Source organism: Ammospiza caudacuta, chromosome 2, assembly GCF_027887145.1.
Source record: "Ammospiza caudacuta isolate bAmmCau1 chromosome 2, bAmmCau1.pri, whole genome shotgun sequence".
Classification (NCBI taxonomy): Eukaryota; Metazoa; Chordata; class Aves; order Passeriformes; family Passerellidae; genus Ammospiza; species Ammospiza caudacuta.
Genome location: NC_080594.1, coordinates 74,680,843 through 74,689,229, shown reverse-complemented (window position 1 = coordinate 74,689,229; position 8,387 = coordinate 74,680,843). Strand labels below are relative to the sequence as shown.

Below are 8,387 nucleotides of genomic sequence, written 5' to 3'. Positions count from 1 at the left end.
GATTAAAGTTGTGATTAAACCTAATTACAAGGAGTAAAAAGCAATGGTATAAAATTATACTTTAATTTAAACTAATTAAATTAAATTTAAATGAAGGTTCAGGATGTAACTGTATCTATAGAGTCATATGAATCAGACTCCTACTAGGTGTTATATTTTTCTTGCCAGGAAAATACAGAAGTGGTGTATTGGAAATAATAACGTACTCTGGAAAGGCTCAAAGAATTCATTGAAAAAAAAAATAAGAAAAGTTCTTGGAAATACTGCAGCTCTTAAGGGAGTTATTCTGTGTTTCTTTTTTTTACTTATTGAAATTCAGCTTATGTTAATCAGTGGTTTTGAGCATGGAATGTTCAGGTATAGTAGGATGCTACTTAGAATTGATATTCATAATTTACTTTGAGCTTCATGGAGACTAATGGTGTCTTTCTAAAGTGGCATGTAAGATTTATCCCAGAGAAATGTGCTTGGATCTGTGGGACTAAACATGAACTTCAGTTGTCCCTTAAATGAAGTCACCATGAGCCTTTGATACAACTGTCATGTAAGTGTGCATATCAGTAGTATAAGACCTAAATAGGTGTTAATATATGGCAAAAACAATATTCCTAAATAACCTGGAGAGTAGGAGGATCCTGTGCACTTAGTTAAATTACATGGTCACTTCTGAGCAGGAATTTCAGCATCAGTTTAGCTGTTTGCAGACTACATGCCAATATTGTATTTTCTTTGTTCTTGTCTGATTATTTCCAGGGTTTGAAATATTTATGTTAAATTTCTTTGTAGCAAATCACAGGAGTAGCCTTATTAGCAGTTCTTGGTGGGTGCTTTATCTCCTGACTTTTATGGATCTTCTGCAGACTGAGAACAAACAGCAAAAGAATACAGACTATCTCATTCTTTTCCAGTGAAGTGCATGCTCTGGGGAAACTATTGATAGAGAAAAAAGTAATTATTACATGATTTATGATGACTTATTGTAAGAAATAATGTTTTAAATTAAGCATCTATTATCTGCATAATACTTCCCAATTTTGCGGGATACCTTCTTTATCCAGACTTCTGAATGGCCCATTCAATTGTGGAAATATTTGCCAAAAAAGTGTTGCGAATATAAAAAATATAATCAGTTTTAAGAATTTTCAGATGAACTAATGGCTTCCATAGTCGTTAATTAGTTTTTGTAGTAGGAAGTGCCTAAATAACTGGCTGGAGGAAAAAAGGTAAATGAATAGGCAGTGAAGGATGGTTTTTAAACCTTCATGTTAACTTCTGGCAGAAACTTTCAATGAAGCCAGATTTGATTTTGGTCCATGCTTAACATTATTGGCCATGTGCTCTGTTTTGTCATAGGCAACTACGTGAAGAAGGTTTCTGTGCAAGTCAACTGCTGAGAGCAATGATTTTCACTGCTCCAAATGCAATTAGTAATTTGTTAAGGGTCTCACACCTATCACTTCTCTCCATATGGGTCTCATAGGCAAGATTTACTATGAAAAATCTGGAAATAGCTTCTGATCTTTAGAGGAAATTTTTAGAGTAACATTAATCTCCACTTGTAGCCTTTACACTTTTATTAGTTTAGCTTACTAGGTAAAAGGACTAAAATATTGTCCAAAAAATAGAGATTTATTTTTATATTGCTCTTTTTCTTTTTCCTTTGCGTTAGGAACTCCCTAACTCTATGAGCAGGGTCACCAACTTGTTGGACATTATTAGACGATGCCACACCTCCCAGGTATAAACTAGATTCTTCAGTTGCCCTGAAATATCCATCTTCATTTTTTTTATTATCATGATCCATCAAAAAAGGATTATGGAAAATATTCAAAGGTAAATTGCAATTCTCGTGTGAAATTTATTTTTATCATTACTGGGAAAGTAAATAATAACCATAGTATATTTCCATAAATAAATTCAAGGAAAATCAGCATCTGCCTTCAAGCATGTGAGAATATTTTCCTGTCATACATTCATCAGAAGTTTTTAATATAACTTCATGTAAATTAATCATATTTAATTGTGGTTTGTATATATCCCAGTGTGACTCTATCTGTTTAAAATACAATTTTCATTTCAAAGCCTGTATAGCAAAATATTATATGTAGGGGGATAGAATATAAGAAAATAAAGATAGCGTAGAAAGTAATCTTACCCCTAAGGAATTGCAGCTGGGCCAATTATCAAAGATTAGGAACAGGCCTGACTTTAACAGGACCCAGCTGTAACCAATGAGAAGCAGAGTGCTATAAAAGAGTGGGGTGGCTGGGTGAGAAGGGAACTGGGGTCAGTTGGCTGCTTTGTGAGGAAGAAAGAGGCAGCGCTCTGAGAAGCTGCCCAGGTGACCAGCAAGAAGGTATGACACTTTTGTGATAAGGAGGCAACAGTATGGAACCTTTGCAATAAGATGACAACAATTACAAAGGTAGGAGGAAGAGATAACTTTGTTTTATCTTCTATATGGCTACTTTATTAGCTATAATTGAGTGTGCAAGCTAATGAAGTAATTATTTCCCCATTTGTTTCTGCTATAATTTCAGATCTATATTTTGTTCAAAGATGTCTGAATGTGTCTGAAAGCCTGTATATGGTTTCCTAAAAATTAGTGAATATGCCAGTTCTTACTGCTCCCCATTTTTGGAACAATATCTTACCAGAGGTCTGAGATTACAATGCCAGCTGTAAGAGAAGATCAGACAGCCATCAGGTGGGGTTAATTTGCATAAATGAATTGTGCTCTATGGTGCTGTGCTGATTGATGTTGACCAAGGATATGGCTTCACATTTGTAGTTCTCTAATAATAATTTCTACTTAACAAAAATTAGGCTTTTCTGAACACAAAATTATGGATTTTGATTTTACTGTGTATTGGGTTTTCATGACCAGGTTTTGCTAGTGCTGTAAGTTGTGGGAGTTTGGCAGAGTGGCTTCTGTAAAAGAAGATTTCACCATACCTGACAGCTAATGCAAGGTGCTTTAAGACCATCCCAAAGCTTGCCAGGGCCAAGCCCATCAAAGATGATAGTAATGCCTCTGTGATCACATATTTAAGAAGCGGAAAAAAAAGATTATGGGACCAAAATGATAGAGTTCAGAGAAGAGTGAGAATATGTGTGAGCACACAGACAACAAGGCCAGGGAGAAAGGAAGGGAAATAGGGGCTCCAGGCTCTGAGATTGCACTGCAACATGCGAAGAAGATCACGATGAGGCAGCTGTCCCCATGCAGCCCATGAAGGACCATGGTGAATGACTGAAGGTAGGCTGTGACCCTGTGGGGAAGTCCACATTTTAGCAGGGTCCTGTCAAGACCCAGAGACCTATGAGAAGAGAATCCAACACTGGAGGAGGTATCCTGGTAGGACTTGTGACCCCATGGGAGACCAATGCTGGAGCAGTTCATGAAGTACTGCAGTCTGTGGAAAGGACTCACACTGGATAAGTACATGGAGGACTGGATCCCACACTGGAATAGGAACCCCTCCCCTTGAGGAGGAAGCAGCAAAAGAAACATGATCTGATTATAATGCCCATTCCCCATCTCCTGTGCCTCTCAGGAGGGTGACCGGTAGAGCCTGTGAATGAGGGAGAAGTGGATGGAGGATATTTTTAAGATGTTTTATTTCTCATTAGTCTACTCTGATTTATTTGATTATTAATTAAACTAATTTCCAAAAGCTGAGTTTGTTTTACCCGTGACAGTAACGAGTGAGTGATCTCTCCCTGTCCTTATCTGAACTGTCAAGATTTCATTATATTTTTTCTCCCTTGTTCAGCTGGGGAGGGGAGTGATTGTGCACGTTTGATGGGCATGTGGCACCCAGCCAGGCTCAACCCACCACACTCTTATTGATCTAAAACGAGAATAATGTGAGTTACTTCAGTCCTTATGTAACTGAACAAAATCTACCCGTATGCATTGAGCAGAATAACAAGACACATGAAGTCATCCTCAGGAAATTATTATTAGTGTAATTTCTTTTTGTTTGTTTAAGTAAAAGCTACTGACAGGATTGTATGTTCTGCAGCGTGGGTTTATTCAGCTTTTAGCAAGCCAGCTGCTTGGAGTCAAGAGCTCCTTCAGAGAGCCCAAAGGGAAGAAAAATGCAGCAACCTCTCAGTGAACATGAGTGCCCTATGGCTAAAGTGTATATAAATTCTATTATCTGATATATTTCTTTTTTAAAAATTTCAATTAAAACATGGACATAAAACAAATGTGACTTTTTACATCTGGTATCTGGGAAATTTTTCTGAACTTCTAAGTTTCTATATTTATCTCATGATAGAAGAAACATGCACTGTCCTTTTTGATGATAATGCCATGGGAAACAAAACCAAGCTGAGAACCAATATAAATGCACTGTTGGAGTCTTGTTCAACATTATGTGTTATTTTCTTAACTCTGAGAGTTGGAGAGCATGGAAATAAAAGCTTTCAACAGAACAGCCCATATGGTGAATTCATAATGTGTGATCAGGACAAAACAATTACTATGACTAGTCCATGAGTGTACATTTCAGTGATTTTAATTAGAGATAAGAATATTTTCATACCCTCAGATGCATGTCATTATTTTTGTCTTGCTTCACCAAAATCTGCCCTACTATTTCTATCTAAGGGCAGCTACAGAATCACTCAATCACAGTAATGAAGAAGAATGGACTAGTAAGGAGTAAAAAGCTGCATGCTTTGCATATTCTTTCATTAACGCTACCAGAGCTATTGCTCTTTTGATGTGAAACTCATGAAGTGACATAATTACAGTCACAGACTTCTATTATATGAAATAATTCCTGCAAAAGTCAGAAAAAAGTCCTTCAAGGTCTTTATCTGTGGTTTTCAAATACCTTTGAACTAATTATCTGCAGAGATGCTGCAAAACAACCCAGAGGTCTTGACTGTTAATTGAGAAGGTTAGATGCTTGTTGGAGCCTGAGTTCTTCTTTTTAAGAAAATGAGGTAAGACACATGGTAGTTGTATTCAGTCCTAACTGTGCTGTGGAGGTTAAAAATGCATAAGGCAAGATGAATTTTGAAAATGGATAAGGCTGGATTCAGAAGTGGCAAAAACACCTACGTTTTGGAAATGAGGTTTAGACAGAAAAGAGAATCTGTGTTATAGATAATGTTGTTGAAGGAGAGTTGTTCAGTTCAGCCCATCAGGAATAGTAATGAGAGATAGACTGCTGAGACAGACAGTTGCTACTTATTGCCAGCGGTATATAGAGAGATTAGGTATCAAGTGAAATCCCGCAAGCCATCCCCAGTGTGTTGCTATATAAGTTCCGAGTCTGTAGAGCATGCAAAGTCAGGGGTTTCTGACACTGCAAAATCCATCAAGCAGGCTGTGCAGAACTGTAGCCACAGAGATGGTCAGAAGATCATCATTACCAGGAAGCCACCTTGTAGGGAATAAAAACCAAAAAGACCCCAAACTCCAACACTCAAAAAACCCCAACTTGTAGTAGGATATAAACACTGTTTTCCTTGGCATGTTGCTGTACTGACCAGATTTTAAGTAATGTATAGTCTGTGACTTGTAATAAAGTTGTAGTCAGTTATAAATGTGCAGCAATTTTTCAATGAGCTCTTGATCATTTGTCTCAGATAATGCATTTTTAAAGGTACTTAGTGTGGGCAGAAAGGATTGTAAATGAACACTTCACAATATAAATCTTGACTTATTATACAACAGCAATAAGAACTCAAGATGTCTGTACAAGATGGATACTAATAGCATATTCCCAGTGCATATATTTAGCCCTGAAACAAAACTACATGAATTCACATGTCTACTGATTGCTAAAAGTTTGTCTTCTATTATCATGTTTCTGATTTTGTTGTATTTCTTTTTTTTAATGTTTCTGCTCTGATGACTCTCGCTATCACAAATTCCATATGCATATGATCTCCATCTTTTTCTGATTTTGAGAAAACTAAAGTCCCTATCTCACACAAGGAATGAGTTTGCAAAGAAAGCAAACAAAATTAGGCAATACCTTTGTTCCTACTGATTACTTTTTTTATACATGGATTCCCATATTATTTGTTTTGGAATGAGTGTGTTTCTGAAGGCCTGTAGAAAAACAGGGAAAAACTTCTTTGCAGGGAAGCCCATGAGTTTTTCCAGCTTAACTTCTTGCTTGTTATGTGTGTAACTTCAGAGCTAGATGAGGTCGCTCTGGGTCTTGTACAGTTGTGATTTGAGCAGCCTGAGGAATGAAGATTCCACAGAAATTTAGTTCCACAATCTTTTTGTGAGATGATATCCCATCTGGGCTAACATGCTTATAATTTCTATGGGAATTACATGTTGAAGTTGTTTCTTAACAATCTACATGCTGTTGGGGCCTGCACCTGAAGGCACGGGATTACTGAAGTTCTTGTTAATAGATCACTTGGGGAAAAATAGAGTGAAACAACACTGACAGACCTATACTCTTATATATGTATACATATAATTTTCTTTTTATTTCAGAACAATTTGATTGAAATAGAAAGCAGGTATGTAACTGTTTTATTTATTATATAGCAACATAGAAGTATAAAAATATTGCTTAAGAAAATACCTAGGGGGAAAAAAGAAAAAGAAAGGATAAAAGAATGTGGAAAGGAAGATGTCACCACCCATGGAAGCAGTGATGAGACTCGAATGTGACAGTTTTGATGCCCATTGATTGAATTGATGGGTGCAATCTTTATCTGTTGGGGATGGGGGAAGCCTATGAAACACAAAGCTCAATGCTTTGACCTACTTTCAGGTTTGGATGGGAATGCTCATGTACCTCCCCTGAGCAGATAAACTCTTACGCTGCCTTTTACAACACTGTGGATTGTGCAAAGTTCTGCGGTGGAAGGCCCCAGAAATGATCCTGGGGTGTTTCAGTGGTCTCTGGTGGTTTATAGCACTTTTCAATGACATGACTGCTGTTTTGCTCTGCTTCTCTCACTTTAGTTGAGCCAGCAATGCCTATCAGAGGGGAAATGGCATGACAGAAGCATCACACCACCTCTGAAGGATCTGCATCTTATTGATCATTTTCCTTATCTGGCCAGAAAACGGCTTAAGACATTAGTTGCAGGCCATCAAGTATACAATAATTCTGGGGCTCAATCATTTTGTATATAAAAAATGAGTTCATCGTGCTCATACTCTGACAGTGGGTGCTGACCCCCTTTGTTCCATGTGGATCAGAAATTTTTGCCAACCCACAGCCAAGCCTCTCCTCCTCCCTTCAGTTTAGGGGTACAAACCTGGTTTCAGCAAAGTAGCTGCTGCTTTTGCCAATAGCCAGTTGTTTGAGTCATTAGCCTTTGACATTTCAGCCTCTCATATACAGTACCTAGTTGTGATTTTTAATCTGACATAACTATAGCTTGCAGTTAAAAATTTTCACTCACCTGGACTGTATAAATTAGTTTCAATTTTAATTGCTTCATACTAGAAACAGATTTTGAACACTGCAGAGATTTAACCTTTGCAATTTTGGAGATTTACTTAATTTGCCTCTATTCATGCCTATTTACTCTTTGCTCAGTAATAATTGTGAAAACAAAGACGGTAAAGATGAGAGTATTTTTTTTGCCTTTCATGACAAATTATATACAGTATACTCTAATTATTCTTTCAGCATGCCACCTATGAGGGGTTCAACACTCTGGAAAAGGCATGAGGCTCTCCCATTGCTCTACCTCCAAGGACCTTCTTTTTATAATTTCTGCTAGAGCATAGAAGATCTGGAATGTTCTCCTGCTCATACTGCAGGAGGAATGCTGCTACAGAATCAATAGTCTGGGAAAATATTTTGAGTGCCCTGTCTAGTTACTTTCTTCAGAAAATGGTCAAAGGAATCCCACAGTAGCAACAAATAGGTGCTCTAACTCACCATAACACACATACAAATTGTAGTACAGCCTGTCACCTGTGGGCTAGCTTTATAAAATACAGTGTGTCAATTTAGCTCTACAGCTATTACAAAGATATCACTTTAGCCTAGTTTAAGAAACTGTTGATCACATCTTCCCCATCCCCAGAAAGAAATCCGAGGTCCAATGCATTTTCCTGGGTCTTGGTACTGTTCTTAAATGATTTTGGAGAAATGGCTACATGACAGAGGTCACGTAGACATTCGCTTGTTAGCCAGCCAAGAGCTGGGAAAGTACCGAACACAGCCAGTTTGAGCTTTTGCACCTGCAAGATAGCGTGTCCTTGGGCCTAGCTGGGTATGATAACAAGTGGTCAGAGAGACGTGGGAAATAGAGAATGTAGGCCCAAAGGAATGAGGAAGAGTTGATGGTATGGTTTAACCAATAGATCGCTTGGCTTACAGAATATTCATGAGCTTATTATTTGCTGTATAAGTGTCTGATGCTCTCTTCAAGAA

At 37.6% G+C, this 8,387-nt stretch overlaps 1 long non-coding RNA gene across 1 annotated transcript; it reads left to right on the top strand.

Annotated features, from left to right (window-relative positions):
• The first annotated feature begins 2,290 nt into the window (after nucleotides 1–2,290).
• On the top strand, nucleotides 2,291–5,692 carry LOC131554690 (uncharacterized). Its single transcript, XR_009274405.1, has 3 exons — nucleotides 2,291–2,425; nucleotides 2,541–2,707; nucleotides 2,888–5,692. It is a non-coding gene; the product is annotated as an uncharacterized LOC131554690 (long non-coding RNA).
• The last annotated feature ends 2,695 nt before the right edge of the window (nucleotides 5,693–8,387 follow it).